This window comes from Brassica rapa, unplaced genomic scaffold (assembly GCF_000309985.2).
Source record: "Brassica rapa cultivar Chiifu-401-42 unplaced genomic scaffold, CAAS_Brap_v3.01 Scaffold0938, whole genome shotgun sequence".
NCBI classification, from domain to species: domain Eukaryota; kingdom Viridiplantae; phylum Streptophyta; class Magnoliopsida; order Brassicales; family Brassicaceae; genus Brassica; species Brassica rapa.
In genome coordinates this window covers 12052-28275 of record NW_022610874.1, presented here as the reverse complement: position 1 = coordinate 28275, position 16224 = coordinate 12052, and the positions used below count along the sequence as shown (strand labels likewise).

General features: G+C 41.8%; 1 long non-coding RNA gene across 1 annotated transcript; it reads left to right on the top strand.

The window, feature by feature from the left end:
- Nucleotides 1-605: 605 nt before the first annotated feature.
- On the top strand, nucleotides 606-6790 carry LOC117131446. Its single transcript, XR_004454632.1, has 2 exons — nucleotides 606-1793; nucleotides 2284-6790. It is a non-coding gene; the product is annotated as an uncharacterized LOC117131446 (long non-coding RNA).
- Nucleotides 6791-16224: the final 9434 nt, after the last annotated feature.

Here is a 16224-nt window from a genome sequence, read left to right as displayed (position 1 = left end):
TTGCGCCTCTTCTGCTTTATGAGCCGTGGACATTCCCTTCTTGCCTCCAAACAACCCAAGAGAGCCTTCCTCCTTCTGAAGTTGAGCGCATACCTCCTCCATGGATGGGAGAGTAGGTGATCTCAGGATATGCTTGATCACATCCTGGTAGCTTTCATCTAGAGTCATCAATAGCCCAAACACCTGATCTTGCTCTCTCCTCTCAATGAGCGATTCCTCATCAGTTGTGTTGGGTCTAAGACTCTCAAGTTCGGACCACAAAGCTCCAAACTTCCCCATGTGCTTGGTGAGATCTTCTCCATCTTGCCTCAAGACACTGATGGTTTGCTTCAGATCAAACACCCGGCTTATGTTGGACTTGTTTCCATACCTCTTATGGAGCATGTCCCAAAGGCGCTTAGGAGTCTCAAAGTGCACGTAAGCTTCAAGTATGGGGAGCTCCAGGGAGGCATGGAGCACAGACAGCACCATCAAATCCTCTTGGACCCATCTCTTTGCTTCAGCTACCGCAAGAGTCTTCCCGTCGCCTTCTTCTTCATCTTCTTTGGCCACTGGCTCCGGACCATCATCTGTGATGTGGTTCCACAACCCTAGCCTTCCAATGGTAGTCCTCACCAACTGGGACTGTTGGAATGAAGAAGCAAGAAGCGCAAGCTGAGAAGTGAGTGCAAGAGAAGCCTTGAGAATGCACATGGAAGATCATGAAATGTGCAATGTCCGGGACTGCCTTGAATCACCCAAAAAGAAGAGATGTGCAAAATCTGTGCAAGAGAGTACGAATCATGTTGGTGCAAAGATAGGGAGGGAGTCCCTGGCGCCAAGAATCTTCTTCAGAAAGTGATGTGTGCAAATTGGCGCCTAGACATCAAGTTTGAATTCAAATCAGATCAGAAGTCACATGCCAGCTTAAGGACCAAAGAGCTGTTAGGATATGTCACTTTCTCTCATGCTGGACGTGCCATTCTCTCTCTCCAGCCAGTCTGCCCTTCTGATTTGCCCAGGATAATATTATTTATTCATTCCCTGAAATATTCTTTGTTTATTGTCTTGTTTGTCTTGTTGTAAAGGCTTTAAAGCCACCCCATTGTAACCATTACGAAATTAAGCTGAATGGGGGAGTTTCCCCTTTCTTCTTCACCATTCTCAAGTCTCTTATACTCTCCCTAATCTCTGGTTACAAGAATCTCTCTCATACTCTCTCAAATCTCACTTAATCTCTCTTTTGCTCCATTGCAGTCTCTTTAATTCTCACTTACTGTCTTCACTCTGTTCTCTTTCAATCCGACCACTCTCTGTTCTCAACAACACTCACACACCATAATCTGTCTATTCTTACATGGTATCAGAGCACTAGGGAATAGATCTTGGTGTTATATCTTCTATTTGAGCATCAAAACCATTCCGCTTCAGTATCTCTCGTTTTTTTCACGCTTCTATCAAATAGACAAGACTCACTCAGATAGCTTTGCTCTTCCGACAAACAGATCGAGATAAAAAAAAAAAAAAAAAAAAAAAATTTATCAACTCAAGTGCTTGTGACTTCATCCTTCTCAAAGCATTGCTGAAGCTCCAGGAGTGACAGCCGACCAGAAGAAGACCGTCCCGAACACACCACCAGCTTCTTTCCTCGCGAAAAAAAAAGGAAAAAGGCAGAAGCTTTATGTTCTTCAACAACACTAATCTTCTGTAGATGCGATACTCCAAGGTGTTGTGCTGGGACGAGCTCATAACGGACCAGAAAGAAAAAGGACTTAATCTGCCTGAAGATTCAGAGTCGACACCATTTATCCATGGTATCATCTACGTTTCTCTCTTTTGAGTCAGAGGATAGAAAATTGTTGCTTCTTGGATTGTCTTGCTGGCTGGTTTAGATTCATAGGTATGGAACCTGAAGTTAAATAAGTAGGCTGCGGTTGGTTATAACAATGGGTTTATGGCAGCAAGTCTGGTTTTGTTAAAGCACACAAAGTGCTCGCTGAAATGCCAACAAGAATGGCAGGTTGTGTAGAGTCACTGTTTTGGTGGTACATAGATGGAAGGCAGAGAGTGAGTAGAGTTTGTTTAGTAGGTGTGAAAAGAGTTTTTTCATGAGACATATTAGAAGAATGAAATAGGTAAAGGAACCTATATTCATAGTGAGACAAAGAGGTCACAATTATACCTCTGAGTGAGATCAACTAAGCTCTCCAAGTTCAAAGAAACCTCTGAGTGAAGCCATGTGATACTCTCCAAGTATAGACCTGAAAAGATCTCACACTAATATTTGTCTACAATGGTGAATAGAGCCATTTGCCAACACTACAAGCATCCTGCTTAACTCGTCATGTCTCCTTCAAAACCATCTTCAGATGCATTCAAACCTGTCAGCTTTGTGTTCACCCGCTGCCAAGTTTGCGGGGGAGTATTGAAGCCCACAAGAAAAGCCCATATTCTGATCCAATTAGAAGTCTTGATGAATCATGTAACTAGGGTTTGCTTATATATATATCGTTAGTGTTTGATGAATGTAACCAAGGCTGCTATTGTTGCAGCCACTCTTTCTTCTTAATGAAATACAATCTAAATATTTAGATATCTTGGTGACAATCTTTAAGCTTCTTTCTTTCTCAATTTCATTGCATAATAAAGCTTTAATAAGCTATTTTTATTTCAATAAAACTCTGTTTTATATTTATCTACATGGTATTATTGAAGCCCACAAGAAAAGCCCATATTCTGATCCAATTAGAAGTCTTGATGAATCATGTAACTAGGGTTTGCTTATATATATATCGTTAGTGTTTGATGAATGTAACCAAGGCTGCTATTGTTGCAGCCACTCTTTCTTCTTAATGAAATACAATCTAAATATTTAGATATCTTGGTGACAATCTTTAAGCTTCTTTCTTTCTCAATTTCATTGCATAATAAAGCTTTAATAAGCTATTTTTATTTCAATAAAACTCTGTTTTATATTTATTTACATGGTATCAGAGCTCCAAGCTCCTGAGAATCCATAAAGCTTCCGCAAATCTGTTACAGTTCATACTTCTCTTCAAAAATCTCTGTTTCTGTTCATCCTTGTATCCTCTGGTCTAAAGCTTTTCCAGGAGGGAAGAGACTCACCAGAACTCAAGATAAAGGAGGTCTTTAGTATCTGAAACTCAAAGCTTCCACAATTCAAGCATAGGCTCATCCTCATTGTTATTTCAAATCATTGGAGAGTTTCTGTCCAGCCAGCTGTTCAATCTCTTCAAGAGGAAGAAGACTAAACATGGCGTGTCCAGAGACTTCCCAAGGTCTATCATCCTTTCTCCTGTTCAGCCTGAAGAGATCTCTTGGAGAAAGAAGGTTTTGGAGCTGTTTGGCAAGCAATGCTCCAAACCAAGTCTGTACAAGTGATTTTCAAGTTCTTCCCAAAATGGAGTCTCTCACTGTGTGCCAGAAGGTGGCGCCTGGTAATCAGGAAGAAAGGAGGGGTCTTAAGCATGAGTGGTCTAAAGGGAAAGCACACACAAGGAAATGGCGTGGGGTAGAGATCCCAAACTCCAAATCTGTCAAGTTCAAGTGAACAGTGTGCCTTGGAGGTTCAAGGAACCAGCTCAGGTTCCTTGTTTGTAAGTTAACCTCCTACCTTTAATAAGAGCTTGAGTAGTTATGTCTGGTTGTGTTGAGTGGTGTGTTTGGTATCCTTGGGACAGGTTCAAGTTGCTAGAGTTGTTGAACCTAGTTTCTGTCCCATGATACTTAAATTGTGTGTGTTGCTCTGTTTCTTAAATTATTTCTAGGAGTTGTCTAGCATGGTATTGTTTAGTTCCTGTCCTAGATTAATTGTTTCTGTTTGTATTGTGCTAGGCGATTGGTTAGCTACTGTCATTGTCTTGTTGCATTGATAAAGGTCTAGGAGAGCCTCCTGATCTTGTATTGCATTATATATATTGTTCAAGATGATTAGATGAGTTGTTTAGTCTCTGTTTATTGTCTTTAAAATTCATAAAAAGAGCCTAATTGCCTTGTTATTGATGAGTTATCATACCTGAGCAGTTAGTGATGTTAGTATGCATGGAGTTGAACTGAATGAGTTGTTTAGATTCTGTTCATTGCATATTTATTTTTAAAACATTGGGATCAGACTTGGTGAATTATCAAGGGCTGATCCTAGTGTGTGTGGTCTGATTCTTGCTGGAGTTTGAGTGATGTTTCAGGTACACAAGAGGTGATCTCTGTCCATCATCAAACTAAGACAAAGAAGAAGGCATTGCCCACGTTTTACAGAGCCTCCCAAGATGGATATTCCTGAACCGTGGAGATTGCCCAGTCCCAAATCCTATCTATGTGTCTGCCCATTTCCTACCCTGAAGATAGAAAGGATGTTGGAGAATTGGAGAAACTGCTCAGAAGTGACTTACCTGATGCCAAGAGGATGTACAGGAGGTGCACTCAAGAGAAAAGGCCATCACTAAGCCAAGAGTGGCCGGTGGTCAGAGGCATGGATCAAGGTGTTTAGTCCTGACCATGTAAAGATACCTTGTGAGTAGAACCAGTTGGCTTAAGCGCAGGCGTAGGAGCTGTTGTGCTCCTGGTTCAAGAGACTCATAAGGAAGGTCATCACCTAAGTCATGGGGAGACTGGTGGCCTAAAGACATTAGAGCTGAAGGAAAATGGTGATCCAGTTGGCTTAAGCGCAGATGTTGGTATTGTTGTGCTCCTGGAAGATAGTGAACTGGTTGGCTTAAGCGCAGATGTTGGTATTGTTGTGCTCCCAGTTTCAAAACTCATTGAAGCTCACATTCAAGCTTGTCCCTATACTCAGCCAAGCTTGAGGAGGGGAATCAGTGAGCTACCAGAAGATCCATGAAGCTCCTAAGTGTCTCTTTTCCTCATAGAAGGCCAGCAACATCTATGTGTCAAAATAGATGATCAAGAAGAAGAGGTTGCATGGCGATTTAATAAGGAGGGGCCTAAGTGATCAGTCTGAAGAAGCTGGCACACCCCACCACTCTGACCAGCTATATTCAAGGACTCAAGGAGTATTCAATCAGGGAAATTCTTGGCTAAGCAATCACATGATGGTGGCAAATTATGGAGTTGAAAAGTGCTGAGCTTCCCTACATGCTGAAACTTCAAGAGAAAAATGCAAAGGCTGGTTGAGAGAAGGAATGGCGTGGAGGATTCAAGTGCTTAGCAATCCTCACCAACATTCAACAAACTGATGCAAGGGAAGTACCTAAAACCATTATTATTCTTATGTGTGAATAGGTTTGCCCCTTGAGAATTGATACATGCAATTTTTGGATGATTGAATCAGGTACCTATTGAGCTCATGAACAAAGAAAAGCTTTGTCTCAACCCTTAAATGGAGGCAAGAAGCCAAAAGAAAGGGGGAGACAAGCTCAGGTCATAAGAAGAAGCTCAAAGGTGATTTGACAGTGAAGCAACTGGCGCCAATCCAAGTCGTTCATTGCCTCACCTCTGATCAAAATTGGAGTTTGCAAGTGGTGGATTCACTCTTGCATTACTCAGTACCAACCGGGTCAAAGAAGCTCAGTTCCAAGTGTGTGATTGAACTTCCATAATCCGGACTGTGTCTTACCAAGTGTGGATTCAATTGGAGTCCACTCCTGGCCATTCTTATAAAAGGGAAGCACCTTAAACTCATCTCAATACATTCATGATTGTCCTTATACTTAAACTATTATTGAGTTTGATGTGATGAGTGCATTTCCTTAAGAACTGATGCACTTTTGAAATGATGCATCAGGTACCAAAATAAGCTTGAGCCTCACTGAAGATGATGATGATGATCCGGTCATGTCCTAGCATTTCTAAGATGGCCAAAGAAGTCAGTCGAGAGGGGGAGATCCTAACCGAGTCTATGGTTCCATGAAGAGGTCAAGCCAAGTTCTAAAGAACAAGTAACTTTGCTGGGGGTTCAGAGAAGATGGTCTGGTCGTTTCCTTGCCTTCCTAAGGTGGCTTGAAGCCAGTTGAGAGGGGGAGACCCTAAACCGGACACAAAATGATCCAGCCGGCTACTTGTGCTCAAGGATAGCAAGTTATGGTGATTCATACTTGCTATACCTATTAGGCCACGATCCAGAGCCTAAGGACTCCACCATGATGAATCTGAAGTTCCTTAGGCTCACTGGCCAATCCCTAAGCTTTGTGGAAACTCCACTCTTTTTCCCTTAGCAAGTTTTGTCCCAATGGGTTTTCTTGCTAAGGTTTTTAATGAGGGAGCTTCTTCAAGGTTCCAAGCTTGTCCAAGGATCTCATATGGTCAAGCTTGAGGGGGAGTGTTGGAATGAAGAAGCAAGAAGCGCAAGCTGAGAAGTGAGTGCAAGAGAAGCCTTGAGAATGCACATGGAAGATCATGAAATGTGCAATGTCCGGGACTGCCTTGAATCACCCAAAAAGAAGAGATGTGCAAAATCTGTGCAAGAGAGTACGAATCATGTTGGTGCAAAGATAGGGAGGGAGTCCCTGGCGCCAAGAATCTTCTTCAGAAAGTGATGTGTGCAAATTGGCGCCTAGACATCAAGTTTGAATTCAAATCAGATCAGAAGTCACATGCCAGCTTAAGGACCAAAGAGCTGTTAGGATATGTCACTTTCTCTCATGCTGGACGTGCCATTCTCTCTCTCCAGCCAGTCTGCCCTTCTGATTTGCCCAGGATAATATTATTTATTCATTCCCTGAAATATTCTTTGTTTATTGTCTTGTTTGTCTTGTTGTAAAGGCTTTAAAGCCACCCCATTGTAACCATTACGAAATTAAGCTGAATGGGGGAGTTTCCCCTTTCTTCTTCACCATTCTCAAGTCTCTTATACTCTCCCTAATCTCTGGTTACAAGAATCTCTCTCATACTCTCTCAAATCTCACTTAATCTCTCTTTTGCTCCATTGCAGTCTCTTTAATTCTCACTTACTGTCTTCACTCTGTTCTCTTTCAATCCGACCACTCTCTGTTCTCAACAACACTCACACACCATAATCTGTCTATTCTTACAGGGACCACATCAAGTAGTTCGAGCCTCCCTTCAGTGCAACCGGAACCGTCACCAGTTTGCTAAAGTTGGTCGTCTCCATCTCCTCTTCTTTAACACACAAGAACAAACTCGCAAATGTAAAGAAAGGAACAAGGATCTCTCAATACCAAAGCCAACCTCGCTCTGATACCATATGAGATTAGAGAGTAGAATAGGTATTGAGAGATTAAGAGAGATTTGGTAAGAGATTAAGAGAGGTTTAGAAGAGATTGTGAGAGAAATGGGGAGATTAAGTATGATCCATGATGAACAAGAGAGAGAGACTAGAGAGAGAGTAACATAACTCGCATACTTTAATTAATGAGAGAGTGTTTACAATATATAGGAGGTGATACTAGGGTTTAAGAAGAGACTAAGCATGTGAGGTCAAGTCTAAGGGAGCCTTTAATTTGAACCGGACCAATGAGCCTCTCCACACGCGTGGTCACTATGCTAAAAGTGAACCTTATCCTTCCAGCCTGTGCCAGCCTGTAGAGACGCTCTTCCTCTATCCATAAACGGTCATATGCCTTCTTTGGTCAAGGCAAAACATGATCAGACCGTGAACTTCTTCTCGCGGTAACATTTCTTTACCGCTTGGTCGATACCGTCTGTACGGCCGTACGGCCATGGTACAGACCTGTACGGACCGGTACGGACGGTTCTCCCTAAGGCCAATCCTTCTCCTCTTCTCCACATCACAACCTCTTCAACCCTGAACAACTCTCCTCATATTCCTCAGCTCATCTCAACATGCAGATGTGTTTCCAGAAGATAGCCCCATTGGATTGCCTCCAGTGCGTGGGATTGAGCACCAAATAGACTTTGTACCTGGTTCTACACTGCCCAACCGACCAGCATACAGGACCAATCCAGTTGAAACCAAAGAACTGCAAAAACAAGTAGAGGAGCTGATGGAGAAGGGTCATATCCGAGAGAGTTTGAGTCCTTGTGCAGTTCCAGTGCTCCTTGTGCCAAAGAAAGATGGGAGCTGGCGCATGTGTGTTGATTGTAGAGCAATCAACAACATAACAGTGAAGTATCGCCACCCTATTCCTAGATTAGATGATATGCTTGATGAATTGCATGGTTCTTGCATCTTTTCTAAGATAGATTTGAAAAGTGGATATCATCAAATTAGGATGAAAGAAGGAGATGAGTGGAAAACTGCTTTTAAAACTAAACATGGTTTGTATGAATGGTTAGTTATGCCATTTGGATTAACCAATGCGCCTAGTACATTCATGAGACTGATGAATCATATTCTTAGATCTTTCATAGGCATCTTTGTTGTTGTGTACTTTGATGATATATTAGTTTACAGCAAATGCTTAGAAGATCATATAGAACATCTTAGGGCTGTTTTGGATGTTTTGAGAAAAGAAAAGCTTTATGCCAATCTAAAGAAGTGCACTTTTTGCACAGATAACTTGGTCTTTCTAGGTTTTGTTGTAAGTGCAGATGGTGTAAAGGTGGATCAGGAAAAGATCAAAGCAATACAAGAGTGGCCGAGTTCAACTACAGTGGGAGAAGTAAGGAGTTTTCATGGACTGGCAGGTTTCTATAGGCGTTTTGTGAAGGATTTCAGCACTCTAGCAGCTCCCCTAACTGAGATAATCAAGAAGGATGTAGGATTCAAGTGGGGAGAAGTTCAAGAAGCCGCATTCCAACTCCTTAAAGAGAAGCTTACTCAATCTCCTCTTCTCATACTTCCTGATTTTTCTAAAACATTTGAAATAGAATGTGATGCCTCAGGAATTGGAATTGGTGCTGTTTTGATGCAGGATAAGAGACCTATTGCTTATTTCAGTGAGAAACTCAGTGGAGCTACTCTCAACTATGCCACTTATGACAAGGAACTCTACGCATTGGTGAGAGCTCTACAGACTTGGCAGCATTATCTCTGGCCAAAGGAGTTTGTCATTCATACCGACCATGAATCTCTCAAGTATCTCAAAGGACAAAGTAAGCTCAGCAAGAGACATGCTAGATGGGTAGAGTTCATTGAAACCTTTCCTTATGTGATCAAATACAAACAAGGTAAGGAAAATATAGTTGCTGATGCACTATCCAGAAGGTATGTCCTCTTAAGTACTCTTGATGCTAAGTTGCTAGGTTTTGAGCAGATTAAAGAAATGTATGAATCTGATCCTGACTTTCAAGAAGCTTATAAATCATGTGCTAAGTATGCCTCTGGACATTATTTTAGGCATGATGGATTCTTATTCTATGACAATCGTTTATGTGTGCCTAATTGCTCTTTGAGAGATCTATTTGTCAGGGAATCCCATGGAGGAAGCTTGATGGGTCACTTTGGTATAGCAAAAACCCTTAAAGTTCTGCAGGATCACTTCTATTGGCCGCATATGAAAAGAGATGTGGAGAGAATCTGTGGAAGGTGCACAACCTGCAAGCTTGCAAAGTCTAAAGTTCAACCCCACGGTTTGTATACTCCTTTGCCTATTCCTACTCATCCTTGGAATGATATATCTATGGATTTTGTTATGGGTTTGCCTAGAACTAGGACTGGAAAGGATTCTATCTTTGTGGTTGTTGATAGATTCTCTAAAATGGCACATTTCATAGCTTGCAATAAAACTGATGATGCATTACATGTAGCTAACTTGTTCTTTAAAGAAGTTGTACGTTTGCATGGAATGCCTAGGACTATAGTTTCAGATAGAGACACTAAATTCCTTAGCTACTTTTGGAAAACATTGTGGTCTAAACTAGGAACTAAGCTATTGTTTTCTACTACTTGTCATCCACAAACTGATGGGCAAACTGAAGTAGTTAATAGAACCCTAGGAACTCTCCTGCGTGCATTCATCAAAAAGAACTTGAAATCATGGGAAGATTACTTGCCTCATTGTGAATTTGCATACAATCATGCTATGCATTCTGCTTCTAAGTTTTCTCCTTTTGAAATTGTTTATGGGTTCAATCCCATCTCACCTTTGGATCTAATACCTTTGCCTGAGTGTGAAAGAGTTAGTATGGATGGGAAAAAGAAAGCTGAGATGGTTCAGCAGATTCATGAGCAAGCTAAGCGCAATCTTGAAGAGAAAACTAAGCAATACGCCAAACAAGCTAACAAGGGAAGGCGTGAGATGATCTTTGATGTTGGAGATCAAGTATGGGTTCATTTGAGGAAGGAGAGGTTTCCAAAGGAGAGGAAGTCTAAGCTAATGCCGCGGATTGATGGTCCTTTTGAAGTCACCAAGAGGATCAATGACAATGCCTACAAACTTGATCTGCAAGGTAAGTACGATATAAGTGATAGCTTCAATGTTACTGACTTGATCCCTTTTGTTGCAGATGAGCCAGATTTGAGGACAAATCCTTTTCAAGAGGGAGGGGATGATGTGATCATGGACCAACTACCTAATGAAGATGATGAGGATCTAGATAAGCCGGCTGATGAAGATGTCCTAGCCTTACCTAAAGGACCTATGACTCGATCAAGATCAAGAAAGCTCACGCAAGTTATTGGAGGATTGGTTAAGATGTCATGGAAGCAAGAGGAATGTCTTGGTAGAAGCTTGATCAACCAAGACACACTTATCACCATTCAAGCTACTTCACCATCAAGCTGATCATCAACTAAGCAAGCAATCTATGCGTGCTCTTTTTCCCTATCTTTGGTTTTGTCCCAATGGGTTTTCCAAAGATAGGTTTTTAACGAGGCCATAGATTTGCTTCTCAAATCTCTTAGTTGATGATCTCGATCCAACCTTATCCCGGATCAACCTTATGTTATACATTTCATGTTTTCAAACTTGTCATTTGTTTCTATATCCAAGAGAAACCGTGTGCCTTTACTCTCTTGATAGTTTTCGAGAAGCTTGGAGTCTGTTCCAACTTCTCTTATAAGTGTACTTGAAACCCTTATCAATGACAATTATCTTTTATCAAAAACCCTTTCTTTGTTCTCTCTATTGCTTGTTCGCGAGTTATTGAGTGTTCTTGTTGGTGTGTAATATCCAACAGCCCAAGAGTGTCTATCTCGGTGTGTCATATCCGATCTAGTCACTTAGGAGTATCAAGAAGCCTTTCCGCAGCCTCTTGTGTCACCAATCGATCCATAACCTTGTAGAGCTTGAGTCTTTGATTCGTTCTAGCAAGGATCTATCCCATACTATCCAGAGAAGCAATCTAGGGACGTATTAAAGACTTGGGGGAAATGAAGTATTTTCTTGGGATTGAGATATGCAGATCAAAGGAAGGATTGTTTATGTCCCAAAGGAAGTATGTGATTGATCTCTTGAAGGGAGCAGATGCCTATGGAGGAAAGACAGCCAAGATGCCAATGGAGGATGGTTACAAGGTTCCACGTGAGGGGGAGATTGAGGATAGCAATCCGTTCCATGATCCTAAGCTATATAGGAAGCTAGTGGGGAAGTTTATTTATCTTACCATTACTAGACCTGATGTGTGTTTTGCGGTGAATCAAGTCAGTCAGCACATGCAAGTTCCTAAGGAGCACCATTGGCGGATGGTGGAAAGGATCTTGATGTATCTGAATGGAACTACTGGTCTTGGAGTATGGATGGGATGTAACAAGAGTACTGAGGTTGTAGGCTACTGTGATGCAGATTGGGCTGGAGACCGAGCAGACAGAAGATCAACCACAGGCTATTGTACATTCATTGGTGGTAACTTGGTCACTTGGAAGAGTAAGAAGCAGAAGGTGGTGTCTTGTTCCAGTGCTGAGGCCGAGTATAGAGCAATGCTGAAGCTTACAAATGAGCTAGTGTGGATAAAAGGGATTTTGAAGCATCTGGAGATTATTCAAGCAACGCCAATGACAATGCATTGTGATAATCAAGCAGCTATCCACATTGCATCTAATTCTGTGTTCCATGAGAGAACAAAGCACATTGAGGTTGATTGTCACAAGGTGAGGCAGATGATGATTCTTGGGGTGATTCTACCTTGTTATACTCGGAGTGAGGATCAGTTAGCAGATGTGTTCACAAAGGCAGCAAGGCAAAAGACAATGGAGTCCATACACATCAGGTTAGGACTCATTGATCTCTCGCCTAAGGGCTAGTCTATACACTCTCCTGATCATGTGATCTCTACTCTTTTTCCTCATTAAGGTTTTGTCCCAATGGGTTTTCCTTAATGAGGTTTTAATGAGGGAGATCTCATGGTCCTTCCAAGCTTGACTTGTTCCACATGGTCAAGCTTGAGGGGGAGTGTTGAGATGAGAGAATAAAGAGTTGATATATTGAGAGAGGAAGAGATTTGGAGCAGGCAGTAACTTTGGAGATTTACCACAGTAACTTTATTGTTACTGTGGTAACTGAGTTAAAAGACTTGGGAAGATACCTTGCATCCATTTGGAGAGTGAAACACGCCAGGAGGAGTCTGGATAAGCAAGGAGGAGTTTGGATAAGGTCTGGTCAAGGCTAGAGAGCTTTAGACAGGCTGGCACCAGCTGGAAAGCTAAAGCAAGATACCCAAGCATGTGAGGAACCTTATTGGCCAGTTTGAATCAAGCATCTTTGACTACACATGCCTCTTATCCTAGCTAGACTGAACCTGGACGAAATCATGTATCCCTAATCTATATGTGTTGTAAACTCTCTCATTAATCAATCTAATGGAGTTTTAAGTCTCTCTCTCTTCAGTCTCTCTCTTGTTCTTAATCTCCAATCTCTTTAATTCTCAGATTAGACTTAATCACTCTTTAAATCACAAAATCTAATATGTAGAACTGTCTTCCCAACATCAGAAACCAGATATGAGAATTGCTTTGATCTGGTGCATTCAGACGTGTGGACAGCTCCCTGTATGTCTAGAGACAGCCATAAGTACTTTGTGACTTTCATTGATGAGAAGTCCAAGTACACATGGATCACCATGATTCCCTCCAAAGACAGAGTCCTGGAAGCCTTCATGAACTTCCAAGCATATGTTACTAACCAGTACAATGCCACTGTGAAGATTCTGAGGTCTGATAATGGAGGAGAATACACTAGCAATGCTTTCAAGAGTCATCTTGCAAAGCATGGGATTGTGCAACAAACTAGCTGTCCTTACACACCACAACAAAATGGGGTGGCTGAGAGGAAGAACAGACATTTGATGGAGGTTGCGAGATCAATAATGTTCCACATGAATGTCCCTAAGAGGTTTTGGAGTGATGCTGTTCAGACTGCTTGCTATCTCATCAATAGAGTGCCAACCCGTGTCTTGAAGAAACTGTCTCCCTTTGAAGTATTAAACAAGGCCAAGCCACACATTGATCATTTGAGAGTCTTTGGGTGCTTATGTTATGTGATGATTCCCGGAGAAAGAAGGAACAAGCTAGAAGCAAAGAGTACTAAAGCTATGTTCATTGGGTACTCAATCACTCAGAAAGGCTACAAATGTTATGATCCAATAACTAGGAGGGTTATGGTATCTAGAGAAGTGAAGTTTGTTGAGTCTAAAGGGTATTATGTGTTGAGATGAGGAGATGAGGAGTGGATACATTGATAGAGAAGAGTATTGGGCAGTCAGTAACTTTGGGATTTACCACAGTAACTTTAGTTTTACTGTGGTAACTAAGTGAGATGAAGAGAAGTTACCCGGATGGGTTAAATTGGAGTCTAGCTGATGTTAATCCTTTCTTACCCTAAGGAAAACGTGGGAAGAGGATAAGGAAGGATAAGAGAGCACTTTGACAGCCTGTATGATGCTGGAAAGGAGAGGATGCTTTTTCACTAGTGCAAGCATGTGAGAAAGCACAGCCAAGTGATTCAAAAGGAGTTCCAGCCTGTCCATTGACTCCACATGCTTATACATTTCGAAAACCCTTGTTGCTCTCTCTATATATACTTGTAAACCTCATCAGTTATCAATTAATGGAGTTTTGAGTATTCTCTCTCTACTTATTCTCTTAATCTCTTTAATCTTACACAAAACAGTATGATTGTTCTTAAGCTTGTTTAGAAACACTCTAATACACAAAAGTGTATATGGTATCAGAGCCAGGTTGCTGTAAAAGGAGAGAGTGATTTCGTTTTTCTTGAGTGTTCTTGAGTGTTCTTGAGAGTTCTTGAGATTTTTCAAGAGCTAGATCCTTTGAAATTCGAGTTTGTGTCTGTTGGTGTTTCTTTTGGAGAGTCAGCTTCAAGGGAGTCCTTTTAGGTGTTTGACAAGGTCAGAAGAGGGGTCTAGCTTGTGGTTAAGCTTAGCGTGGGAGATTAGAAGCATTTGAGGGAAGATCTAGGCTAAAGAAGATGGAGCTGCTTCAATCTGGTACAACAAGGTGTGAAGAGAAGAAAGAGAGAGGGATTGAGTGGGGGTGGTTCTCACAAATGAAAACAACTCTGAAAAGGTGTGGAGTTTGGAGAAACCATGAGAAGGAAGAGTCTTTGAAGGGTAAAGCTGCTGAGAAAGATCAGACAGCAAGAGAAACAAGTGGAAATTGCTTTAGTCTTGAAGAAAGTACACTGCTTGAGAAGATTGAAGATGTTTATGAGAACAAGATCAATCTTAGGAGAGTGTATGAAGTCAAGAAGGTGATCAGTGGAGTTAAGCAAGGAAGAGAAGAGTTCAATAACCATGTGAGGAAGCTACAACACTTGTGGGTTGAACTACAAGGGTTGAGATCCCATGTGGATGGGGATGCTACACCAGAGCAAGAGATGGTCTTGAAGCTCTTGGCGAGCATGGAGTCATCATATGGGTGGCTGGTGGAGATGGTTCTAAGAGGGGAACGGCTTCCGGAAATGGAAGAGATCTGCGTGCTTATAAGAAGGGCGTATGAGGTAATGAGAGATGATGAGAGGCTAACCATGAGTAGGAGTGAGAGCTCATGGAAGCCAACTGGGAGTAGGAGTGAGAGCTTCCAGAAGCTAACCATGAGTAGGAGTGAGGGCTCATGGAGGCTAACCGGGAGTAGGAGTGAGGGCTTCCGGAAGAGGAGGAGGTGCAGAATGCTATCCAAAGCTTATATCAACATAGGAAAGGGTAGGAAGAGAGTTGTGAGAGAGTGTTCTTACTCAGCCTACATGGGGGAATCAGTAGAAGACAGTGGGGTGTTAAGAGAGCAGGAGAAAGGGAGTGGAGCTGATGATCGCATCACCAGGAAGGAATGGAGTGTGTTCATGGAACATGTACAAGCCTTAGCAGCAAGCAAGAAGCATGCTATACAATCCGGAGCTTCTAAACCCATGGTGATTGATTCTGGAGCAAGTCATCATATGATCAGTGATAGGAGGCTTATAAGTGAGATCAAGGCTGCAACAGGGAGTGTTAGGATAGCTAATGGTGCTATGATCCCAATAGAAGGAGTGGGAAAGCTCAAACTGTTTGAGAAGGACACAGCTGCCTTCTACATGCCTCAGTTCACTTCAAATCTATTATCTGTGAGGAAAGCTACCATTGATCTTGATTGTCAAGTAGTATTCAGACCTGATGAAGTTGAGTTTCAAGATTTGAAGACTGGGAGAGTCATTGGCAGAGGGGACAGCAAGAATCAGCTATACCACCTCGACTTGGCTAAGACCTCTAATCCCTTTGATTCTATCTGCTTGAGTAGTACTGCTGAGAAGATTGATAGTATTACTTGGCATGCTAGATTAGGACATCCTCATGCTCGTGCCATTGAATTGATAATCCCTAATATGTCATTCAATCACTTGGATTGTGAAGCATGCATATTAGGAAAGCATTGTAGGACTGTTTTTCCAACATCAGAGACTACTTATGAGCATTGCTTTGATCTAGTTCATTCAGATGTGTGGACGGCTCCTTGTTTGTCTAGAGATAGCCAGACGTACTTTGTGACATTTATTGATGAGAAGTCTAAGTATACTTGGCTTACATTGCTTCCATCTAAAGATAGGGTGTTAGAAGCATTTATGAACTTCCAAGCATATGTATCTAATCAATACAATGCTACTGTGAAGGTACTGAGATCAGATAATGGAGGTGAATACATCAGCAATGCCTTCAAGAGTTATCTAGCCAAGCATGGGATTGTGCACCAGACTAGCTGCCCTTATACACCACAGCAGAATGGTGTAGCTGAGAGGAAGAATAGACACTTGATGGAGGTTGCTAGATCGATGATGTTTCATGCAAATGTCCCAAAACGGTTTTGGAGTGATGCTGTGCAGACTGCTTGCTATCTCATCAACAGGGTTCCAACTAAGATATTGAAGAACCTGTCTCCATTTGAAGTGTTGAACAAGAGCAAACCTGTCATTGATCACCTACGTG